This window comes from Balaenoptera physalus (assembly GCF_965194825.1).
Source record: "Balaenoptera physalus genome assembly, chromosome: 3".
In the NCBI taxonomy this organism is placed as follows: Eukaryota; Metazoa; Chordata; class Mammalia; order Artiodactyla; family Balaenopteridae; genus Balaenoptera; species Balaenoptera physalus.
The window spans coordinates 31,717,038-31,744,096 of NC_138890.1; the positions used below are offsets into that span (position 1 = coordinate 31,717,038).

Genomic DNA, 27,059 nt, shown 5'->3' on the forward strand with positions numbered 1-27,059 from the left:
GTTTGTTTGCTTTGCAGTTTCAATGTAGAAAAGCTGATCAATACAAAGGGTACCAACTTGCTGGGGTATTAAAATTAAGTTTTACTTTTTTAAAATAACTTTTCATTTTTTCAAATCACTGCCTCTAATCATACTACTCAATGTCTTCCGTCCATGATCCCATTACTTACCAGGCATCTTGGGCAAATTCTATAACTTCTCTTCAGTCATATATTAAAAAACAAACACACTGGAACCAGGATGGCAGAGTAGAAGGACGTGCTCTCACTCCCTCTTGTGAGAACACCAGAATCACAACTAGCTGCTGGACAATCATCGACAGGAAGACACTGGAACTCACCAAAAAAGATACCCCACATCCAAAGACAAAGGAGAAGCCACAATGAGATGGTAGGAGGGGCACAATCACAGCAAAATCAAATCCCATAACTGCTGGGTGGGTGACTCACAGACTGGAGAAAACTTATACCACAGAAGTCCACCCACTGGAGTGAAGCCCCACGTCAGGCTTCTGAGCCCCACGTCAGGCTTCGCAACCTGGGAGTCTGGCAACGGGAGAAGGAATTCCTAGAGAATCAGACTTTGAAGGCTAGTGGGATTTGACTGCAGGACTTCGACAGTACTGTGGGAAACAGAGACTCCACTCTTGGAGGGCACAAACAAAGTAGTGTGCGCATCGGGACCCAGGGGAAGGAGCAGTGAACCCAGGGGAGACTGAACCAGACCTATCTGCTAGTGTTGGAGGGTCTCCTGCAGAGGCGGGAGGTGGCTGTGGCTCACCGTGGGGACAACAACACTGGCAGCAGAAGTTCTAGGAAGTACTCCTTGGCGTGAGCACTCCAAGAGTCTGCCATTAGCCCCACCAAAGAGCCCAGATAGGCTCCAGTGTTGCGTTGCCTCAGGCCAAACAACCAACAGGGAGGGAACCCAGCCCAACCCATCAGCAGTCAAACGGATTACAGTTTTACTGAGCTCTGCCCACCAGAGCAACACGCAGCTCTACCCACCACCAGTCCCTCCCATCAGGAAATCTGCACAAGCCTCTTAGATAGGCTCATCCACCAGAGAGCAGACAGCAGAAGTAAGAACTACAATCCTGCAGCCTGTGGAACAAAAACCACATTCACAGAAAGATAGGCAAGATGCAAAGTCAGAGAGCTATGTGCCAGAGGAAGGAACAAGATAAAACCCCAGAAGAACAACTAAAGGAAGTGGAGATAGGCAACCTTCCAGAAAAAGAATTCAGAATAATGATAGTGAAGATGATCCAGGACCTTGGAAAAAGAATGGAGGCAAAGATCGAGAAGATGCAAGAAATGTTCAACAAAGACCTAGAAGAATTAAAGAACAAACAAACAGAGATGAACAATACAATAACTGAAATGAAAAATACACTAGAAGGAATCAATAGCAGAATAACTGAGGCAGAAGAACGGATAAGTGACCTGGAAGACAGAATGGTGGAATTCACTGCTGCGGAACAGACTAAAGAAAAAAGAATGAAAAGAAATGAAGACAGCCTAAGAGACCTCTGGGACAACATTAAATGCAACAACATTTGCATTATAGGGGTCCCAGAAGGAGAAGAGAGAGAGAAAGGACCAGAGAAAATATTTGAAGAGATTATAGTCGAAAACTTCCTTAACATGGGAAAGGAAATAGCCACCCAAGTCCAGGAAGCACAGAGAGTCCCATACAGGATAAACCCAAGGAGAAACACACCGAGACACATAGTAATCAAATTGGCAAAAAGTAAAGACAAAGAAAAATTATTGAAAGCAGCAAGGGAAAAACGACAAATAACATACAAGGGAACTCCCATAAGATTAACAGCTGATTTCTCAGCAGAAACTCTACAAGCCAGAAAGGAGTGGCATGATATACTTAAAGTGATGAAAGGGAAGAACCTACAACCAAGATTACTCTACCCAGCAAGGATCTCATTCAGATTTGATGGAGAAATGAAAACCTTTACAAACAAGCAAAAGCTAAGAGAATTCAGCACCACCAAACCAGCTCTACAACAAATGCTAAAGGAACTTCTCTAAGTGGGAAACACAAGAGAAGAAAAGGACCTACAAAAACAAACCCAAAACAATTAAGAAAAAGGTCATAGGAACATACATATTGATAATTACCTTAAATGTGAATGGATTAAATGCTCCAACCAAAAGACACAGGCTCGCTGAATCACTACAAAAACAAGACCCATATATATGCTGTCTACAAGAGACCCGCTTCAGACCTAGGGACACATACAGACTGAAAGTGAGGGGATGGAAAACGATATTCCATGCAAATGGAAATCAAAAGAAAGCTGGAGTAGCAATCCTCATATCAGAAAAAATAGACTTTAAAATAAAGAATGTTACAAGAGACAAGGAAGGACACTACATAATGATCAAGGGATCAATCCAAGAAGAAGATATAGCAATTATAAATATATATGCACCCAACATAGGAGCACTTCAATACATAAGGCAACTGCTAACAGCTATACAAGAGGAAATCGAAAGTAACACAATAATAGTGGGGGACTTTAACACCTCACTTACACCAATGGACAGATCATCCAAAATGAAAATAAATAAGGAAACAGAAGCTTTAAATGACACAATAGACCAGATAGATTTAATTGATGTTTACAGGACATTCCATCCAAAAACAGCAGATTACACTTTCTTCTCAAGTGCGCAAGGAACATTCTCCAGGATAGATCACATCTTGGGTCACAAATCAAGCCTCATTAAGTTTAAGAAAACTGAAATCATATCAAGCATCTTTTCGGACCACAACGCTATGAGATTAGAAATGAATAACAGGGAGAAAAACGTAAAAAACACAAACACGTGGAGGCTAAACACTACGTTACTAAATAATCAAGAGATCACTGAAGAAAACAAAGAGGAAATCAAAAAATACTTACAGACAAATGACAATGAAAACACAACAATCCAAAACCTATGGGATGCAGCAAAAGCAGTTCAAAGAGGGAAGTTTATAGCTATACAAGCTTACCTCAAGAAACAAGAAAAATCTCAAATAAATGATCTAACCTTACACCTAAAGGAACTAGAGAAAGAAGAACAAACAAAACCCAAAGTTAGCAGAAAGAAAGAAATCATAAAGATCAGAGCAGAAGTAAATGAAATAGAAACAAAGAAAACAATAGCAAAGATCAATAAAACTAAAAGCTAGTTCTTTGGGAAGATAAACAAAATGGATAAACCATTAGCCAGAGTCATCAAGAAAAAGAGGGAGAGGACTCAAATCAATAAAATTAGAAATGAAAAAGGAGAAGTTACAACAGACACCGCAGAAATACAAAGCATCCTAAGATACTACTACAAGCAACTCTATGCCAATAAAATGGACAACTTGGAAGAAATGGACAAATTCTTAGAAAGGTATAAGCTTCCAAGACTGAACCAAGAAGAAACAGAAAATATGAACAGACCAATCACAAGTAATGAAATTGAAACTGTGACTAAATATCTTCCAACAAACAAAAGCCCAGGACCAGATGGCTCCACAGGTGAATTCTATCAAACATTTAGAGAAGAGCTAATACCCATCTTTCTCAAACTCTTCCAAAAAACTGCAGAGGAAGGAACACTCCCAAACTCATTCCATGAGGCCACCATCACCCTGATACCAAAACCAGACAAAGATACTACAAAAAAAGAAAATTACAGACCAATATCACTGATGAATATAGATGCAAAAATCCTCAACAAAATACTAGCAAACAGAACCCAACAACACATTAAATGATCACACCATGATCAAGTGGGATTTATCCCAGGCATGCAAGGATTCTTCAATATACGCAAATCAATCAATGTGATACACCATATTAACAAACTGAAGCATACAAACCATATGATCATCTCAATAAATGCAGAAAAAGCTTCTGACAAAATTCAACACCCATTTACGATAAAAACTCTCCAGAAAGTGGGCATAGAGGGAACCTACCTCAACATAATAAAGGCCATATACAACAAACCCACAGCAAACATCATTCTCAATGGTGAAAAACTGAAAGCATTTCCTCTAAGATCAGGAACAAGACAAGGATGTCCACTCTCACCGCTATTATTCAACATAGTTTTGGAAGTCCTAGCTTCGGCAATCAGAGAAGAAAAACAAATAAAAGGAATCCAAATTGGAAAAGAAGAAGTAAAACTGTCACTGTTTGCAGATGACATGATACTATACATAGAGAATCCTAAAGATGCCACCAGAAAACTACTAGAGCTAATCAATGAAGTTGGTAAAGTTGCAGGATACAAAATTAATGCACAAAAATCTCTTGCATTCCTATACACTAATGATGAAAAATATGAAAGAGAAATTAAGGAAACACTCCCATTTACCATTGCAACAAAAAGAATACCTAAGAATAAGCCTACCTAGGGAGACAAAAGACCTGTATGCAGAAAACTATAAGACACTGATGAAAGAAATTAAAGATGATACCAACAGATGGAGAGATATACCATGTTCTTGGATTGGAAGAATCAATATTGTGAAAATGACTATACTACCCAAAGCAATCTACAGATTTAATGCAATCCCTATCAAATTACCAATGGCATTTTTTACAGAAGTAGAACAAAAAATCTTAAAACTTGTATGGAGACACAAAAGACCCCGAATAGCCAAAGCAGTCTTGAGGGAAAAAACCGGAGCTGGAGGAATCAGACTCCCTGACCTCAGACTATACTACAAAGCTACAGTAATGAAGACAATATGGTACTGGCACAAAAACAGAAACTTAGGTCAATGGAACAAGATAGAAAGCCCAGAGGTAACCCCACACACCTATGGTCAACTAATCTATGACAAAGGAGGCAAGGATATACAATGGAGAAAAGACAGTCTCTTCAATAAGCGGTGCTGGGAAAACTGGACAGCTACATGTAAAAGAATGAAATTAAAACACTCCCTAACACCATACACAAAAATAAACTCAAAATGGATTAAAGACCTAAATGTAAGGCCAGACACTATAAAACTCTTAGAGGAAATCATAGGAAGAACACTCTTTGACATAAATCACAGCAAGATCTTTTTTGATCCACATTCTAGGGTAATGGAAATAAAAACAAAAATAAACAAATGGGACCTAATGAAACTTAACAGCTTTTGCATAGCAAAGGAAACCATAAACAAGACGAAAAGACAACCCTCAGAATGGGAGAAAATATTTGCAAATGAATCAACAGACAAAGGATTAATCTCCAAAATATACAAACAGCTCATGCAGCTCAATATTAAAGAAACAAACAACCTAATCCAAAAATGGGCAGAAGACCTAAATAGACATTTCTCCAAAGAAGACATACAGATGGCCAAGAAGCACATGAAAAGATGCTCAACATCACTAATTATTAGAGAAATGCAAATCAAAACTACAATGAGGTATCACCTCACACCAGTTAGAATGGGCTTCTTCAGAAAATCTACAAACAACAAATGCTGGATAGGTTGTGGAGAAAGGGAACCCTCTTGCACTGTTGGTGGGAATGTAAACTGATACAGCCACTATGGAGAACAGTATGGAGGTTCCTTAAAAAACTAAAAATAGAATTACCATATAATCCAGCAATCCCACTACTGGGCATATACCCAGAGAAAACCATAATTCAAAAGGACACATGCACCCCAATGTTCACTGCAGCACTATTTACAATAGCCAGGTGATGGAAGCAACCTAAATGCCCATGGACAGACGAATGGATAAAGAAGAAGTGGTACATATATACAATGGAATATTACTTGCGCATAAGAAGGAACGAAATTGGTCATTTGTTGATACGTGGATGGATCTAGAGACTGTCATACAGAGTGAAGTAAGTCAGAAAGAGAAAAACAAATATCGTATATTAACGCATATACGTGGAACCTAGAAAAATGGTACAGATGAACTGGTTTGCAGGGCAGAAATAGAGACACAGATGTAGAGAACAAACGTATGGACACCAAGGGGGGAAAGCGGTGGGGGTGGGGGTGGTGGTGGGATGAATTGGGAGATTGGGATTGACATGTATACACTGATGTGTATAAAATGGATGACTAATAAGGACCTGCTGTATAAAAAAAAACAAAAACAGGGGCTTCCCTGGTGGCGCAGTGGTTGAGAATCTGCCTGCTAATGCAGGGGACACGGGTTCGCGCCCTGGTCTGGGAAGATCCCACATGCCGCGGAGCGACTAGGCCCGTGAGCCACAACTACTGAGCCTGCGCGTCTGGAGCCTGTGCTCCGCAACAAGAGAGGCCACGATAGTGAGAGGCCCGCGCATCGCGATGAAGAGTGGCCCCCGTTTGCCACAACTAGAGAAAGCCCTCGCACAGAAACGAAGACCCAACACAGCCAAAAATAAATTAATTAATTAATTAATTAAAAAAAAAAAAAAAAAGAATGACTGGCCAGCGGACTCACCTGCAGGGTCAGATATATTAAAAAACAAAAACAAAAACAAAAACAAGCAAATAGCAAAACAGTGATCCTGGCATAAAGATAGATATATAGACCAATGGAAAAGACAACAGAACCCAGAAATAAACCCTCACATAACTGGTCATATGATTTTTAACAAGGGTGTCAAGACCATTCAGTAGAGAAAGGACAGTCTTTTTTTTACAAATAATGTTGAGAAATTAGGTATGTACATATGAAAGAATGAAAATGGACCCTTTCCTTACACTATATATAAGTATTAACTCAAAATGTATCAAAGACATAAATGCAAAATTTTACATCTCTTAGAAGAAGACATAAGGGGAAAACTTAATGATATTGGATTTGGTAAAGATTTCTTAGATTAAACACCACAAGTGTAGGCAACAAAAGAAAAAATTAGACAAATTGTACTCCAAAGGCTTTGTATATAAATGATACCGTCAACAAAGTGAAAAGGCAGCCCACAAAATGGAAGAAAATATTTGTAAATCATATATCGGATAAAGGATTAATATCCAGAATATATATAGAACTCTTAGAACTCAACAACAACAAAAACAATATGTTAAAAATGGGCAAAGAACTTCAATAGATGTATCTCCAAAGAAGATACACAAATGGCTAATAAACACATGAAAAGATGATCAACATCCCTAATTATTAGAGGAATGAAAATCAAAATCATAATGAGATACTACTACTTTAGACCCACTGGAATGGCCACTACCAAAAAAAAAAAAAAAAAAAAACCAGAAACTGAGTGTTGGTGAGAAGGTGGAGAAATTAGATATCTGAACACCTCTGTTTACAGTAACATTATTCACAATAGCCAAAATGTAGAAACAAAGTATCCATTGATAGATGAGTGGATAAACAAAATGTGCACACACACAGAGGAATATTATTCGAAAGGAAGGAAATTCTGACACATAAAAGAACAACATGGATGAACCCTGAAGACACTATGCTAAGTGAAATAAGCCAGTCATAAAGGGAGAAATATTGTGTGATTCCACTTATATGAAATACCTAAAGTAGTCAAATTCATAGGGGCAGAAAGTAGAATGGTGGCTGCCAGGGACTGGGGATGAGGGTAATGGGGGGTTAGTATTTAATGAGTACAAAGTTTCAGTTTGGGAAGATTAAAAAGTTAGGGAGACAGATGACGGTGATGGTTGCACAGTGATAGAAATGTACTGACTGAATTCCATGCTTAGTTACCAGCACTTGGTTAAAATGGTAAATTTCATGTTATTCGTGTATTACCACAATAAAATAAACAAACACACACCTTATAAGCAAACACCTGATTCCAGACCAGTTTAAATCCTAGGATTCATCCATGGGAACAATGATCTTCTCTGGGTCACTAAGTAAATCTCAAACTTAGGGTCCTAGAGTGGGGGACAGGTTGGGTGAAGAAAGCAAGTTGTGTTTGCTGTTGATTGTTTGTGTTTGTTTTTTTCGTCTCCTCCTATCCTCTTCTAGTTCTAGCTGTCCAGGGTTAAAGTCTAAAAGGGAGGAGAGAGACATAAGGGCCGATTTTAATGGAATAAGCCAGTCAATTCTGGCAGGGATGCTTCATATCTTGTTCTGGCTTGGTCTGATCTGACTGCGTGTGGTGGCCTCTGCTGGGATTTGGTTTCCAGGTGTGGTGTGCTCTTCCAAGATTTCTCTCACTCTGCTTGGCTCTGCTCCCACTGCAGTCCTGTAGCAAGACTGCTGATTCTGTTAACTCAGCAAGTATCCAGGAGGGGAGTGAGATGCCAACCTCTCTTTAAAGTTGCCTGTAATTTACTTCAAAATATTTCAGTATAGACAGTGGGATATAATGGTCTGTGTACTGAATTCACTCTCTTGGAAACATCAGTTTACATTTTATGCACTTTAATCAGAAATGCATAGTCCACTGAAGACTAGCTACCGTCTGAAGACTTCAATCAGGGATCCATGGATGGCTAAGACAAGTACTGTAAATATCCCTGCATAAATCTTCACTAGAGGATTTTTTAACTAGGATAAAGTGTTTGAAAATAAGTTTTTACTTATGAAAAGAGTAAAGTTTAACTCTGAGGGTGGCTAAAATGTCTGCCCTTGCATAAACAGGGTGAAACAGAAAGAATACGGCCACGCTCACAGCCTAACATAATTAGAGAAATATCTTTAGTCCATAACCCTATATTCTCTCCTGCCCTTCCCCCATTTCAAACTCATGGAAGGACTGTTAACTTGATTCAGTTAGAACACTAGGTGATCATGCCATCAGAGCGCTGTTGCAAATTCTTCATGCAACCAATAGTCAAAATACCTAATAGAGTGGGAATTCCTCAAGCTTACAGAAAAGGACGAATGACTATCTTTGTCTTCTTGCTAATAAAGTTTTCATGAGTTGCAAAAGTTGTCCCAGGCACACAGTAGGTGCTCAATCATGTTTGTTGAATAAATGAATTGCATAGGAATGTTAAAATACCTACTACTTTTTTTATTTGCAAAAGAGGAAATGAGGGTGGGCTGAGAATTGAGCAGTCAGGAAAAATTTATAAAGTGAAATTTGGTACAGAGTGACAATTGGCTGTAGATAGCTAGCTAGCTGAATAAGTAGATAGATAATTGAATGGTTTCACTGTTGCTTCTGTCAGTTTGTAATGGTTAAAGAGTTCATGTACCATTCTCTTTACCTTCTTAACCTCTTCTTAGAGTTGGAAATAATGCATCCTCTTGTAACACATTCCACAGGACACCAAGTTAAGTATCTCCCTTGAGCCCAATTACACCCCCTTGCAAATAGGAACCCTGCTACTCTCCTGGAGTCATGGAATCTCAGAGGAATAGCAGCTGCAGTCGCAGCTGTAATGCTGAATAGAACCTTAATAGCCTAGGAGGCCAGTGAACAATGAATTATAATAAACCAACTATAATTAGTAATAAAAGCCTTAAAATAACTGTACTCATGAGATAGTACTGGTCATATCCTTGCTGTGTTCTGGAAATAATAGAATTATTTTTTTCACCAATGTAACTACAATGGTAATTAAAAGCTGATTTAGGATCAAAGGCAACCTCAAGGTTATAAACATCAGTCCCTGGCTCTGAAAGTGTAAGTATCTAGTTCATTTCACATCTTTACCTTTTAAAAAGCAAGTGGTAAGGGGCTTTTGGAGCTTGTTTTTAAAAAATATGAGCAAAATCAGCTAGTAAGTGAAGCAAGTCACTCAATTGTTTTTTTTTTTTTTCCTAAAAGGTTTTGGGGAGAGAGGACACAAGGCAGCCTGAGGGGGGGGGGGGAAGTTTGTTTACACTGTGTTCTCTATCTGGATAAGGAATGCTCTAATTGCTAATCTCCATGATATAACACACGAAAGAAATTTTTGGAAATGGTGATGAATAATGTAGGCAAAAGTAGCTGGATGATGCTAAGCTGAGGAGGTGAGATTTGGTTAGGCTGAGAAAGTTCTACCCGTTTCTGTGTGGTACAAATAACCTACGGCTGTAGCTCTCTGTTTCACAATCATTTATTGTCATATATTTAAAAATTGTATATTTGATGAAATTATCATCTCTAGATACAAGCACAAAACCCTAGCAGTGAGAATGTATCAAAATCATTAAGGGCGATGTTAAAAAAAAAAAAATGTCGTATTAGATACAGTGTTTTGGAATCAGCAATAATATTGTATTAACAGGGAGTTTCCAAAGGAAACACGGTGTAACCTCAGGTGGCTGGTGCTGGAAATAGTGAGCAAAACAAAGTCTTGCCCTCAGGGAGTTCACAGTGCAATGTGAGAGACAGACATTAATCCACTAAGGACACTGACCCACGTACAATGACAATGCTAAGCGCTACACACAGAAGTCCAGGGGGCCAGAAAAATGTAGGGCAGAAGAATTAGCCTAGTCAGCGGAAGGCAGAGAGGTAGTCAGAAGACAAATCCCTGAAGGAGAGCTCTTTGCTGAGATATGTAACATGGCTCCTAGGTAAAGGGGCCATGAAGAGGAGCAGGAGGTGGACCGGAGTGGGGTGATTTCTGCCTGTGCAAAAAGGTTCCACGGCTAAAGGTAACATGGCACATAAGAGGGACTTACAAAAAGCCACTTTTTTTCCATAAGAAAGGTGTTTTGAAAATGTGCTGATTCTGTTAAGCAGGAATGGCCAATCTATGACATGAGTATTTCCTCTTCTCTATTCTGTGCTGCTGGCATCCTTTACTGTGTTGAGACATAGCCCCAGAATCTTTCTACACATAGCAATCCAGGAATTCACCAAAGCAAGCAACACCCTATTTGTTAGCCCTATCACAGAAGGAAGGAAACAAGTCTTTACTAATCTGTAGCTCCCCAAGGTCTAAGTGCCTTCCACATGCGAAGTCCTCAATAAACATTGAGTAACTCAAAGTACAAAGGAAGATCATGAACTATGACACTGACAAGGTCATAAAGCTATGACGTATTAATTTATTTGTTAAAAAATATTATTGAGCAGCTACCAACTGCTAAACTTTTTTTTTTTTTTTTTCTGGTTCCAGGGGATAGAATCACAATGAAGACAGAAAAAGTCTTTAATCTTTGAAGGATATATATGTTAATGGGGTCAAAAGAGATCACAGTAATGTAATTAAATCAATAAACAAAAATGGTAGATTGCGTAAATGCTCTAAAGATAATAAATGGACTGATGACAGAACAACATATGTTGGTCAAAAAAGCCCTCTCTAATTAGGTAGTATCTGAACTGAGACCCGAAGGATGAGGACAGGTGCCCTCTGTTGAGGCACAGACAAAGAGATGCCAGACATAGAAATCTCAGGGTGAAGAAGGGCTGGGATGTTCCAGGAAAAAGCAGCAGCTCACATTGGCTGGAGAGTGGTGAGCGAGCAGGAGAGAGGTGTGTCAGGGGGCTGGAGAGTTAAGCAAGTTATGCAGGGCTGTTTAGGTCCAAGTGAAGAGGTCAGATTTTCTTCTGAGACCAAGGGGAAGTGAATAAAGAGTTTTCGGCAGGGGAATGACATATTTCAAAAGGATCACTCCAAATGTTTGGTGGAGAAGAACTGCACTGCAGAGGGGCAAGCATGATAGCAGGAAAATATACCCTGATCACCAGTGATCACATGGCTCTGTAAACAGAGAGAGTGTCTCTGTTTTGGCTGCAAGGGATAAATGAAAGAAAGCAGAACAAACACGTCAACATACTGAGGTGAAAATGAAACATTTGCCAGAAAAATATTACGGCATGATCAAGTTATCTAACAGAAACAAAATAAGTAAAAAATGTATGAATAGATGAGTGAATGAATAAATGAGCAAATCAAACCCAAACATGAACTGAGGCATTTGTTCATACAAGGCATCACAAGTAGAATACCTATCTTCACAAAGGCGCTTTTGATACTAACTATAACTTGTAACATGATCCTATCCCTAATTCCCATTCCATCAGGCAAATATTTTCATATTTATATATAGGCATATTGCTTTGAAAGCAATATTTGTCTATTATCTGGCATCAAAAAAAAGTGCATGCTTCAGATTAACTTTTTACTGGAACTACAAAGGAAATTCTTGTAATGATATTCTGATTGATGTCAAGGAACACACTGTTTTAATTCATTCCAACTGTGACAATTTGTGCTCATTTCTTTACCCCATCAGAGAGTGTACCTTCTGCTTGTGGCCACCTGATTCTTGACACTAGGTTATCCACGGTCACGATTTCACCTGGACCCCTGATTTTTGACCTTGGCTTTTTGACCTCTCCCATTTCTTACCAAAAGATTAGTACTCTTTTGGCTTCTGACCTAAGCTTTTCTCATTAGCAGGCACTAATGAGCACTTCAGTCAAAGTAGAAAAAAGACCTCATCACACTTTTACTTCTCTTGGAACTTATGTACTGCCAGGCCTCACTACAAATCCGAAGAACACTGGGATCAAAATATATTTACAGACTTGTCATCACACAAATAAAAGGTTCTACTTTGGATATATCTTACGAACTCAGCAGAAGCCCACAGCATTTGAGTCAAACAAATTTCTACCTTTTTTCACTGTATCTTTCACAGAGTTACTGGAATAAATGAACATCCAACATATTTAAAGTATCTATTGTGTTCCAGACACTACTCCCTTTACCATCTATTTCCTTAGATTTAATCATGATAACAAGGTCAAAAGATGGTTTCTATTATACTTCTCACTTTACAGGTTGAGAAACTATAACCTAAATATGTTAAACGGCTGGGCAGTATTTTACAGTTAGAAAAATGGTCAACACAGATTTCATCTCAAGCCTGTATTGCTCTAAAACACTCACCCTTAGCTATTAGCTAGACTGTCATCCAGGAAAGAAGTGAAATGCTTATTCCCCCATGCTATATACCATGCTTTATTCTTTTGTTTAAAAAAGATTTAATTCATGCCATAACACAAAAATAGGATGTTTTAAGGAAAAACATTCATGTATGAGTTGAAAACTTAATTATTATTATACCAGCTTATCTAGACAAAAAGATTTAAAATATCAGTAACAACATTAATTTTCCCCACAGATTATTTTGGGATTGACATAATGTCAAACAGCAGGCCAGCTGTTCAAATTATAAATCACCGATTCTTAAGACAAGTGGCTAAAACCCAAGTTACACCTTAATATATTCAACTGAATTTTAGCATCATGGCTAACTTTTCTCACTTGAGTGCATTATCTTTCATTCTGTCTCTAAACATGATGGGAAAATGTTTATTTTCAAACAAGATGTTATAAAATTTGCAGAATATTGAAAATTCTGCTTCATGGCTAGAAAACTCAGTTTCTTTAATAATTCAAACCTCTGTCTTCCTAGGTGGGCTTTGCAATTGCAATGAAAAGTTAGGAAGCATGAGACTGCCTACCTCCCCCAGGAAGCAAACTCTTAGCATACCGATCAGAACGTTTTCCTCTTTGTCTTCAATGGATCAATAATACTGAGGCTGCCAACGTATCTATCCAACAGAGGACTCCATTTCAGAATTCACCAATGAAACGTCTTCAAACACAGCAACTGAGGTTATCTGCAACTCATAAATTTCTTAGCTCCTCTGACCATAGCTTACATGTACCTAATATCAAGAGTTCTTATTCCAAGTCTTTTACATTATAGCAATTTCCTTTGGGATTATATTTCAGTAAGTAAAACGCTCTTTGGGAACTATTTAATTTTTCCTCAGCTTGTTCTTTTTCCTAACCCCTCCTCCCCAAGTCCCACAGACTTGTCATTTTTAGAGTTGAACTATCAGCTTTATCATAAAGTTTATTCTCTGTAGGCATGAACAAGCAAAACCAAAGTGAAAGAAATGAAAAGAAAGAAAAAAAAGAACAAAACCCTGGAAATCTCTAGAAAGCACACATATATACATACACACAAAGAAGCCATCTTATACGAAAAACAAAAAAGACCAAAAACTCCACAAAAAGAATACAAAATTGTCTCATGTCACAGGTTCAAAAGTCAGACATTCCCATATGTTTTTAAAAAGTAAAATGAATGACAATAAACAATGATAAATTCCTTTTAGTTGTAGGATTCTTTATAGTTTTCAGAGTGTTGTTACATATGTTATGTCATCGCCTTTTTAAAACCTTTGAACAAATCTAGTGCAATGTGCCTCGATATTACATTACCTTTCTATTTTATGAAGGAAAACTGTAAACAAGGTTAGGTGTTCAAAAAAGCAAAACAAACCATGTACTAAAGAGAGAAAAGGCATCCATGAAGACAGCAAAGACAGTTGAGCTTCAGAAAAGCACATAATGAACTACAGCTTGGAACTTTTCCAAAATCTCATTCACCAACTGGCTAACACTTCGACTGAAACACACTGGGTGACAGCAAGAACTCTCAGGGTGAGAACCACCGGCTCTGAGACAGTCAGCCTCATTAGAACACGTCACATCTCCCCTCCAATATGAACACTCTTTCTCCTGTGCAAAGGTATAATAATATATACAACAAAGGAAAAGGGCACATGGTCATGTGCACATTTAACAGAAGAGCCAAGTCAGAATGGTTGCTTAGCTGGAAAGCAAGATCACACCAATGAAAAATGTAAACATATAAACATAATGTAAACAAATGTAAATTTAAACATATAAAATCGAAACTTGATGGAGTTTCGATATATCAAGTTATGGATAGTGATGGATATCAATATAATTCTTTTCAAGTTTTCTGTTATCAGTTCATTCAATCATTCAACCAACTTTCTTTAAGCACCTACATGTCAGGCCCTGGGGGTTAAAAAATGATTAAGACACCATCTTTATCAGCAAGAAGCTCCTGGCCTAGAGATGAAATCAAGGAGTAGGAGAATTATGATAAGTGATAAACTGAGAGCAGAATGAGGCCCTGGATAACTAACTTAGCCTGGGAGGAGGGAGGAGCAGCTGTTGGCATGCCTTTTTCCCCCCATATATGTGAGCAGCAAGAAAGGTTAGAATCCTGACCGCGAACAAGAAAAATACCAAATGAGGCTACTGCTGATTTGCATATTCACTTAGGAACAAGCATTCACAGATGCTTTGATTGGGTGAACCCAGAAGCGGGCTTTTGGTTTATGACACACGTGCTGTCACTCCAGGGGATTACCTGGAGAATAGCTTCAACGGGGGCTGCTCTCAAAACACCACACAGAGCCGTCTGGATGTCCTCGTTGAATCTGGAAGACACGAAGAGCATCGATTAAAGCTATCAGCTTACCTCAGACACAAAGGTAGTGCTGAGAATAAGTGATAGGAAATATTCACACCAAAAAGATCTGCCCACCAAACACCAAGGATAGATGTGGATTACAGGTTTATCTCAGAACTGACAGGTTTCTGCATTTCAGAAGCATCATGCTGGAGTGGGTGATGGAAGAGCTTTGTATTAATAAAACCAAGGTCCCCATTCACTGGGAAATCTTGGGTTTCTTTTTTGATCTAAACCCAGTTTGGAAATACTAGATTAACCCGACAGAGCCAGTTTTCTTCTGTCTCAGTTGCTGCTTCCATGAGAATTTGAGCAGATTCTGAAATGCAATGCCTGTCACTATAACCATTAACAAACATGATATGGAAAGTAAAGAAAAAAATGTTCTTAAAAAAACAAAAAGCAAACTAACATTTTTTTTTTTAAAACCACATCTCTAGCTTTTAATAGTTTTGCTTTCCTCCCAAGCTATTTATCTGTCTCTCTGTTGGGTGACTATACATTTCATCATTTATAGAGAGAGAATCATTAAGTCATTATCTTAGGTTCAGACTTAATTCAACCTAGTACAAAGGAATGCAATGAAACGAGCACTATGAAAGCTGCAAAACAGGACACCTTATTTTGTGTCAATATCCCCTGAGTATGCCTTTATATTGGGTTCAATCTTCCATGAGAATCTTAGAGAATTTACAACAAACAACAGTAACATACTTGTGAATCTCCCCAATGTTGGTAAGACAAGTTAGAAACAATAGCAACAACAGAATTACATTTGGGCCCTCTCCAAGCATAAGCATGAAAATGAAGGTGACAACATTTAGGGATATGCGCAAGTGTAGAGAAACCTGATGATTTTATCAGGCTTTTGCATAACTTTGGGACTTTTCTCTGAGTTCTGATAGGCAATCAAATGAAAATTGTCAATTGTGATCATTGGAAAATACTTAGCAAAATCTGATACTGGAGCTCTAAAATGCTTCTCACTACATTTCTGGAACTATAATCGTAAAATAAACCCAGAGGAAAAAGACAGATATGTTGGCCCCTATTTCCAAAGTAACTGTACTAACCGTTAATGTTTAATGAATGTCAGCTCTAGACAGCTTTGCTTCTTGGGCCTAGTTTTTCAAGAAGGAAACTGAAACTCTCTGCATAAAACTGTTTTGATGGGCATGATAGTTTTCTTTGCCTTTGAAACGAAGATAACAATAATTAAGCACTTAAAGCTTCCATGGATGAGGTTATTTTGTTTTCCTATTAAAAAAAAAATCATCAGGCTCTTTGTAAACAGGACCTAATTAATACAACTAGTTTCCTCATAATCATCAACCCCTCAGGATAAATTTTGTACTCTTGATGTTCAAGGTGCAAGGAATTCCTTTACTCTTAACTTAGGGAGAAAATCACTGGCTACCAGAGTTTACCAAATGCTACTGTCAAGAGATAAGCTCATAAGAATGACAGGTTTCATTTACCAGAAAATATTAAAATCCTGTCAGTGTGATTTCTGTCAAGAAGGTTTTCACTGAAATAATAAAAAATGAATGAAGGAAATCAAATGGAGTCATCTAGTTAAATATTCATTTTCTAATCTTTAGGGAGGTGTTTATTATACTTTGAACACCTGGCCTTTGGTAGCACGTTGTCTGATTTTAAACTTGTTATCCTGCCATAGCAAATTCCAAGAGGGCTGTAAATTAAGCCCATTATTATGAAAAAGCCAAAGTAACAAAGTGCCCTCCTTCTCAATCCAGGGATGATCTAAGGAAACTGATTCTAAGAAAAAATGCCTAGATACTCCTAGCACCTGGGCTTAGGGGAAGCAAGCGAAGCTGCTATGGTGCAAATTTGAAGCAGGCCCTTGCTCACAGGTGCCGAGATTCTTCACTTGCATGACATTCACAGGATAGGTCTCCTTAAATTTTGCACCCTGAGCACCTCATTCACTTTAGCCAGGTCCTGGCCCTAAGTCCTCTGGCACTTGTGATGATGGGATTTAATTTTCCAGTTTTATTGATAAACACGAAAACAACAATAAAAATATGTATCATGTATTTGAGAGAATTCTAAGACAGTATGTTCTCCACAATTGCAACTTAAATAAGAAAACATACTTTTTGACACATATGATAGAGAAAATCAATGCAGAGATCTACAATAGGCAGAAGGGGTGAGAAATAAGGCAAGGTGTGAAAAGAGAATGCTTCGCAGGCTATTTCCTAACCTGATCCCCCCCATTCTCCGCCCTTGCAGGAGGTGCACTGGACAGAAGCAGTCAGTTGTGCTAGGGAAAAAAACGAGTAGATTGAGGGAAGAAACAAAAGTAAAAAAGAAAGAAACACAGCATGCATAAGGCACAGAACTTAAGAAGGCATATGACTGACTCACTGAAATAAAACAAAAAGGAAAACAATCAAAATGCCTAGGTGGAAGGTGGAAGGGAAATGGTTCCAGAAACCAGGATTTCACTCTTTGATTCAAATCTGAACCTTGTCATATTAGGTGAACTTCTTGAAGGAAGTGAATTTCTGTGAAATAGGTTCCTCATCTATCAAGTAAGAATGAGAGAAACAACAGTAAATCAAAATCATAGCAATAGCAACCTACTGAAGTATTACCCATGCGCCAAGCTCTTTGAATAAGCATTATGTCAATACTGTGGAAAAGCCCTGGGAGACAGATATTGTTCCTATTTACCAAAAAGGAAATTCTGATAACATAATGCATTACATTATAAACACACAGCATAATGATAACATAATACATTATTTTATATATATACATATATATACACATATGTATGTATGTATATGTGTGTGTGTGTGTGTGTGTGTGTGTGTGTGTATATGTATATAAAGCTCTTAGTGAGGCATCAAGTCGTGGAAACTCAAGAAAGGGTTGTTCTTATGGTGGTAAATTAAAAGTCTATTTACTGAATCCTATTTTAATATAAGCAAAAGTTTTTAAAATTTCTTATTTGGATCATCTTAATGTATTAGTTTATCTTTTTCCAGACATTCTTCCATTAATGTGAAAAGAATTAGCAAAAGAGAAGGAATAAGCACTGTCACCAATTTTCCCCAAAACGTATGACTAGAATTGAGGCTTTGGAAGTCCCAGTGAATTCACTGACACTTATAAAAACAGAACATCACTGGAGTTAAGATCCAAAGTGTAAGAAGGGGAGAAACTGGAGGCCGTGGATTTTCACAATACAAATGAAATGCTAAGAAGCTTAGTGGGGATGGGAGCTGTCACACTGACAAAGCCAAGGCACTTGCTCTTGCTGGTGGCAAACCTAGATTGCAGGGACAGGGTTAGAAAACAGACTGAGGAGTTAAGATGAACACTGGGATACTCCTGGGCTAGACAACCATCTTTGTTGGAACCAATAAATTTCTTGGGAGGTTGTGAGTTGACAAACAAACAAAATTCCCCAAGTGTTGTTAGTGGTTGTATAATACAGATACCTTAGCCTGCAGTTAATAATTTTATACTGTAGGAGTTTCAGGTTTCAGTTGTAAGTTGTTTTTGTTTTTTTTTTTTGCATTTAATTTTTATATTTTATCCAGGTCAAAAATGTATATAACTTTTTAAAAATACATCTTTATTGGAGTATAATTGCCTCACAATACTGTGTTTCTGTTGTACAACAGTGAATCGGCCATATGCATACATATAACCCCATATCCCCTCCCTCTTGGGCCTCCCTCCCACCCTCCCTATCCCACCCCTCTAGGTGGTCACAAAACACCGATCTGATCTCCCTGTGCTATGCGGCTGCTTCCCACTAGCTATTTTACATTTGGCAGTGTATATATGTCGATGCAACACTCACTTCGCCCCAGCTTCTCCCCCAACCCCGTGTCCTCAAGTCCATTCTCTGTGTCTACATCTTTATTCCTGCCCTGCCACTAGGTTCATCAGTACCATTTTTTTTTTTAATTCCATATATATGTGTTAGCATATGGTATTTGTTTTTCTCTTTCTGACTTCACTCTGCATGACAGACTCTAGGTCCATCCACCTCACTACAAATAACTCAATTTCGTTTCTTTATATGGCTGAGTAATATTCCATTGTACATATGTGCCACATCTTCTTAATCCATTCATCTGTCGTTGGATACTTAGGTTGCTTCCATATCCTGGCTATTGTAAATAGGGCTGCAATGTACATTGTGGCACATGACTCTTTTTGAATTATGGTTTTCTCAGGATATATGCCCAGCAGTGGGATTGCTGGGTCATATGGGAGTTCTACTTTTAGTTTTCTAAGGAACCTCCATACTGTTCTCCATAGTGGTTGTATCAATTTACAGTCCCACCAACAGTGCAGGAGGGTTCCCTTTCACCACACCCTTTCCAGCATTTCCTGTTTCTAGATTTTTTGATAATGGCCATTCTGACCAGTGTGAGGTGATACCTCATTGTAATTTTGATTTGCATTTCTCTAATAATTAGTGATGTTGAGCATCTTTTCATGTGCCTCTTGGCCATCTGTACGTCTTCTTTGGTGAAATGTCTCTTTAGGTCTTCCATCCATTTTTTAATGGGATTGTCTGTTTTTTTGATATTGAGCTGCATGAGCTGTTTGTATATTTTGGAGATTAATCCTTTGTCCGATGTTTCATTTGCAAACATTTTCTCCCATTCTGAGGGTTGTCTTTTCGTCTTGCTTATGGTTTCCTTTGCTGTACAAAAGCTTTTAATTAGGTCCCATTTATTTTTGTTTTTGTTTTCATTACTCTAGGAGGTTGGTCAAAAAAGATCCTGCTGTGGTTTATGACAAAGAGCATTTTTCCTATGCTTCCCTCTAAGAGTTTTATAGTGTCCAGTCTTACATTTAGGTCTCTAATCCATTTTGAGTTTATTTTTGTGTATGGTGTTAGGGAGTGTTCTAATTTCATTCTTTTACATGTAGCTGTCCAGTTTTCCCAGCACCACTTATTGAAGAGGCTGTCTTTTCTCCATTGTATATCCTTGCCTCCTTTGTCATAGATTAGTTGACCATATGTGCGTGGGTTTATATCTGGGCTTTCTATCCTGCTCCACTGATCTATATTTCTGTTTTTGTGCCAGTACCATACCGTCTTGATTACTGTAGCTTTGTAGTATAGTTTGAAGTCAGGGACCCTGATTCCTCAAGCTCCGTTGTTCTTTCTCAAGATTCCTTTGGTTATTTGGGGTCTTTTGTGTTTCCATACAAATTGCAAAATTTTTTGTTCTAATTCTGTGAAGAATGCCATTGGTAGTTTGATAGGGATTGCATTGAATCTATAGATTGCTTTGGGTAGTAAAATATACTATTATTTCATGCACTGCTAAGGAAGGAAAAATACTGCCAATTTAACAGAATCAATCACAATATTGATTCTTCCATTCCAGAAACATGGTATATTTCTCCACCTGTTTATGTCATCTTTGATTTCTTCCATCAGTGTTTTATAGTTTTCTGAGTACAAGTCTTTCGCCTCCTTAGGAAGGTTTATTCCTAGGTATTTTATTCTTTGTGTTGCGATGGTAAATGGGATTGTTTCCTTAATTTCTCTTTCTGATCTTTTGTTGTTAGTGTATAGGAATGCCAGAGATTTGTGTGCATTAATTTTGTATCCTGCAACCTTAACAAATTCATTGATTACCTCTAGTAGTTTTGGTCTGGTGGCATCTTTAGGATTTTCTATGTATAGTATCATATCATCTGCAAGCAGCAACAGTTTTACTTCTTCTTTTCCAATTTGTATTTCTTTTATTTTTTCCTTCTCTGATTGCTGAAACTAGGACTTCCAAAACTATGTTGAATGATAGCAGTGAGAGTGGACATCCTTGTCTTGTTCCTGATCTTAGAGGAAATGCTTTCAGTTTTTCACCATTGAGAATGATGTTTCCTGTGGGTTTGTCGTATATGGCCTTTATTATGTTGAGGTAGGGTCCCTCTATGCCCACTTTCTGGAGAGTTTTTTTTATCATAAATGGTGTTGAATTTTGTCAAAAGCTTTTTCTGCATCTATCGAGATGATCATATGATTTTTATTCCTTAACTTGTTAATGTGGTGCATCACATTGATTGATTTGCATATATTGAAGCATCCTTGCATCCTTGGATAAATCCCATTTGATCATGGTGTTGGATCCTTTCAATACGTTCTTGGATTTTGTTTGCTAGTATTTTGTTCAGGATTTTTGCATCTATGTTCATCAGTGATATTGGTCTATAATTTTGTGTGTGTGTGGTATCTTTCTCTGGTTTTGGTATCAGGGTGATGGCGGCTTCATAGAATGAAACTAGGAGTGTTCCTCTCTCTGCAATTTTTTGCAAGAGTTTGAGAAGGATTGGCGTTAGGTCTTCTCTAAATGTTTGATAGAATTCCTGTGAAGCCATCTGGTCCTGGACTTTTCTTTGTTGGAAGATTTTTAATTACTGTTTCAATTTCATTACTTGTGATAGGTCTGTTTATACTTTCTAATTCTTCCTGGTTCAGTCTTGGAAAATTGTACCTTTCTAAGAATTTGTCCATTTCTTCGTGGTTGTCTATTTTATTGCCATACAGCTGTTTGTAGTAGGCTCTTATAATCCTTTGTATTTCTGCAGTGTCAGTTGTGATTTCTCCTTTTTCATTTCTAATTTTATTGATTTGCGCCCTCTCCCTTTTTTTCTTGATGAGTCTGGCTAAGGGTTTATCCATTTTGTTTATCTTCTCAAAGAACCAGCTTTTAGTTTTATTGGTATTTGCTACTGTTTTCTTAGTTTCTATTTCATTTATTTCTGCTCAGATCTTTATTATTTCTTTCCTTCTACTGACTTCGGGTTTTCTTTGTTTTTCTTTCCCTAGTTGCTTTAGCTGTAGGGTTAGATTGTTTATTTGAGATTTTTCTTGTTTCTTGAGGTGAGGTTGAATTGCTATAAACTTCCCTGTTAGAATTGCTTTTGCTCCGTCCCATAGGTTTTGGGTCGTCTTGTTTTTGTTGTCATCTGTTTCATCTGTTTCTATGTATTTTTTAAATTTCTTCTTTGATTTCTTCAGTGATCTCTTGGTTATTTAGTAGCGCACTGTTTAGCCTCCATGTATTTGTGTTTTTCACAGTTTTTTTTTCCTGGAATTGATTTCCAATCTCATAGCGTTGTGGTCAGAAAAGATGCTTGATACAATTTCAATTTTCTTAAATTTTCTGAGGCTTGATTTGTGACCCAAGATGTAATCTATCCTAGAGAATGTTCCGTGTGTACTTGAGAAGAAAGTGTATTCTCCCACTTTCAGGTGGAATGTTCTATAAATATCAATTAAATCTATCTGGTCTGTCATTTAAAGCTTGTGTTTCCTTATTTATTTCCTGTTTGGATGATCTGTCCATTGGTGTAACTGAGGTGTTTAAGTCCCCTACTATTATTGTGTTACTGTCAATTTCATGGTTGTTAGTATTTGTCTTATGTAATGAGGTGCTCCTATGTTGGGCGCATAAACATTTATAATTGTTATATCTTCTTGGATTGATCCCTTGATCATTATGTAGTGTCCTTCCTTATCTCTTGTAACAGTCTTCATTTTAAAGTATATTTTATCTGATACGAGTATTGCTATTCCAGCTTTCTTTTGATTTCCATTTGCATGGAATATCTTTCTCCATCCCTTCACTTTCAGTCTGTATGCGTCTCTAGGTCTGAAGTGTGTCTCTTGTAGACAGCATACATGTGGGTCTTGTTTTTGCATCCATTCAGCCAGCCTGTGTCTTTTGGTTGGGGCATTTAATCCATTTACATTCAAGGTTACTATCTATATGTATGTTCCTATTACCATTTTCTTAATTTTGGGGGTTTGCTTTTGGGGGTCTTTTTCTTCTCTTGTGTTTCTCACCTAGAGAAGTTTCTTTAGCATTTGTTGTAGAGCTGATTTGGTGGTGCTGAATTCTCTTAGCCTTTGCTTGTCTGAAAAGCTTTTGATTTCTCCATCAAATCTGAATGAGATCCTTGCTGGGTAGAGTAACCTTGGTTGTAGGTTTTTCTCTTTCATCACTTTAATTACATCCTGCCACTCCCTTCCGGCCTGAAGAGTTTCTGCTGGAAAATCAGCTGATAACTTTATGGAGATTCCTTTGTATGTTATTTTTTGTTTTTCCCTTGCTGCTTTTAGTATTTTTTCATTGAATTTAATTTTTGTGAGTTGGATTAATATGTGTCTTGGTGTGTTTCTCCTTGCGTTTTTCCTCTATGGGACTCTCCGTGCTTCTTGGACTTGGGTGACTATTTCCTTTCCCATGCTAGGGAAGTTTTCCACTATAATCTTTTCCAATATTTTCTCAGACCCTTTCTTTTTCTCTTCTTCTTCTGGGATCCCTATAATTCGAATGCTGGTGCGTTTAGTGTTGTCCCAAAGGTCTCTGAGGTTGTCTTCAATTCTTTTCATTCTTCTTTATTCTGCTCCTTGGCAGTTATTTCCACCAGTTTATCTTCCAGCTCACTTATTCATTCTTCTCCCTCAGTTATTCTGTTATCGAGTCCTTCTAGTGTCATTTCAGTTATTGTGTTGTTCATCTTGTTTGTTCTTTAGTTCTTCTAGATCTTTGTTAAACATTTCTTGTATTTTCTCAATCCGTGCCTCCATTCTGTTTCCGAGGTTCTTGATCATCTTTACTATCATTATTCTGAATTCTTTTTCAGGTACATTGCCTATTTCCTCTTCGTTTGGTCTTGTCAGTTTTTCCCTTCCTCCTTTGTCTGTGACATATTATTTTCCGTCTTTTTTTTTTTTTGATGAGTGGGATTGTGTTCCTGTTTTACTGGTTGTTTGGCCTGAGGCTTCCAACACTGGAGTTTGTAGGCTGTTGGGTAGTGCTGCGTCTTGTTGCCGAGGACCTCTGGGAGACCTCACTCCAGCGAATACTCCCTGGGGTCTGAGGTTCTCTGTTAATACTGTGGTCCGGACTTGGAGCTCCCACCACGGGAGCTTCAGCCCAACCCCCAGCTCATGAACCAAGATCCTGCAAGCTGCGTGGGGCAGCAAAAAAGAAAAAAAACAAGGAGTACAGTAACAAAGTAAAAAATAAAATTAGACTAGGAAACTAACAGATATGTTAGAAAGAATATAAAAATATATATATAGATGAGACAACTGGAAGGTAAAACAGAACCACAATAGTAAAAAAGAGAAGAAAAAAAAAGTAGAAAAGGCCTTGGTTGTGTAGGGTGGGGCCTAAGCAGCAGCAGGGCTTGACAGTAGGCGGGGCCTGTGCTTAGGACCCACAGGGCTGGAAAAGGCCCTGGGGTGCGTGGGGGGGTGGGGTTTAGGCTCAACGGAACAGAAGGACCCCAGGCGTGCCTCCCACCTCTGGTCTCAGAGGGCAGGGGACCCCACCTGGGAGCCCAGCAGGCTCAGCGTGTGGGGGAAAACGCCCTCCACTCCTGCTCCTCCTGTCCTGGAGGGCCCCTCCGCCTGCCTCTCTTATTCTCCCCAGGCCTCCCTCCTATGCCCCAGGACCAACGTGGCCTGGAGGAGGCCTCTGAGGGTGTAGGACCCAGCCCGAGAGCCGGGCAGACATCCCTGGCCGATTGGGCAGGGGAAATTCTGGGCATGCTCCCCCCTGATCCGAGCCCCTGAGGGTCCCTCCAGGCATGGGAACCCCTCAGGGGCACCGGTCCTGTCCGGCCTCCACTTCTCCTTCCCCCTCAGTGCCCCCATGTCCTACTGGTTCACTTAGGGGTTCCTCCAATCTCCTTGGGAATCAAGGTCCCCCACCAGCATCCAGCAGGTGCCCTAGTTGTGGGGAGACGCAAACTCTGCATTTCAATCAAAGGAAACTAGTTGATTAAAAATTATATATGTATATTTTTCATTAGCAATCGTTTCAAAAAACAAGTAACATTACTGAAGCCAAAATGCCAGAGCAAATGTAAGAGGAGTCCATTCTTGTTCTCAGTATGTAGGTGTTACTGTATTAGAAAATTCTAAAGGTGAAGTCTAGACTAAAGAATGCAACAAATTCTTAACAGATCATGGAGATTTGCCTTTGAAGGGAGTGAATCTCCCAGCTGCAGCTCCTGGCTCCATGAGGGAAGTCATTGTCCTTTCTTGTTCTATGTAGTGAGAATGTGTATGGGACATGCTTCATTTGGTTTAATAGAACATGTTACACCTGAATCTCACCAACCACAGCTGAGAAGACAGAATATAGTGAATCTGAAAACAATGAAGGGACAAAGTCCCAGGAAACCTGAAATCTCCTGACTCAAAGGCTCTGGGTGGAGAAGGACAAATCATAGTTATAGATATACTGGTAGCAAGGCTGCCAGGGAGGAAGCTGCTGTTGATCTTGAAGACAGAGATTATCCTGCTTGGGAGAGGGACACTAGACAGATTTGGGATGTATATTAAAGAACCAATCAATCTCACTTTAGAAACTCTGCAAACTTAGGCCTTCTACTACAGTCACCCTAACTAGTGTTTATTGCAGCCTAAACCCAGTCAACTCTATTATACTACCCGGATTCTACCTTCCTCCTAGCCTTTACCAGTTATAAAAATATCTTATTTATTTCTTCCTTGTTTGTCTCTCCCACTAGAATGTAAGCTCTTAGACAAGAGAATTCTGGATTTTCCACTCCTATGTCTTAGTACCAAAGAACAATGCTTGGCACTATTAGGCAATAAGCAGAATACAGAAACAACATAGAAACAACTATATCTTAAATGGTATGGCATATTTCAGTGAAAAATCTACTACAGTATATGTTAAATAACTATATATTAATAAGTATACATTTTAATATACTATACATCAAATGTCTAGGTAATGTATATATGTGGTTTGAATAATAATAAAATGAAAACCCATATGGCTACAGCTGTCTTAAGAAATAGACCATTACTGTTATCTTTGAAGCTCTCTTCCACAAAAGCAGGTCCAGTCCATAAAAGGGACACAGATCCTCTTCTACAAATACTGTAGTTTTCCTTTCTTTGCTTTTATCTTGATTGACCAGATTTTCAAAAGAGAAAAAGTACTAAACAATGTGGTATACTGGCTATAGCTATGGATCCAAATGTTTTGATTCTTTGCCCCAACCATAAATCTTTTTTGTGATACACATTCATTATGTAAATACTTATGAACTATACACACTTACTGTATGCAATATATTTTACACACTATAAAACCTTTAAGATAATGAAATGTGCAAAGTGTACTTTTACACTTTGTGAAATTAAAATATTTCATAAATTGTATTTATTAATATATTAATAGCACAAAATTGATTTTTTTCTCATTAAGGGTATTACCATTAGCATTATTAGTGCAACCTTCCTTTAAATGTAAAATATACTATTATTTCATGCACTGCTAAGGAAGGAAAAATACTGCCAATTTAACTATTACATGGTACCCATCAATCCTAAGGTATTCCTCTAAATTTAAGAGATGTCAAAATACACACCTTATAACCAAAGAAATGAACTGAATTTTTAAGGGAAAATCGAATTGAATATAGTTCATTAGTTTTGAAAATTATGTTTTAAAACCATGATACAACTCTTAAACTTCCTTGTTATTAAGTTATTTGATTTCTAATCTTAGGTTTCACAACTGTTATAGCAAGGTAAAAGATACTTCACAAATATATTTATGGATCCAAATATAAGAAATAAAACAGTGGATCATTTTTCAGTAATAAAACTTTGCAATCCAATCTACCATTTATGTGAAAAGTTTTACTGCTGTACTTGCAAATTCTCAGGAAGGAGTACATTAAAAAAAATTTTTACATGACTTAAAAATGCACTGAAGCTTTATATCTGGAAGATTTTAAAACAAGTTCAATGATTCTGCATCTAAGTGTGTGTGTGTGTTTATGTGTGTGAGAGAGACAGAGAGAGAGA

General features: G+C 38.1%; 1 protein-coding gene across 2 annotated transcripts in view; it reads right to left on the bottom strand.

Annotated features, from left to right (window-relative positions):
• Positions 1-27,059, bottom strand: part of LOC309658213 (teneurin-2-like) — a 1,589,229-nt gene that overhangs the window by 701,930 nt on the left and 860,240 nt on the right. For both annotated transcript variants that reach the window (XM_082456602.1, XM_082456603.1), the window contains one exon: positions 15,086-15,155. The gene's annotated coding sequence lies outside the window, so the exon portion shown is untranslated. The remainder of the gene's footprint in view (positions 1-15,085; positions 15,156-27,059) is intronic.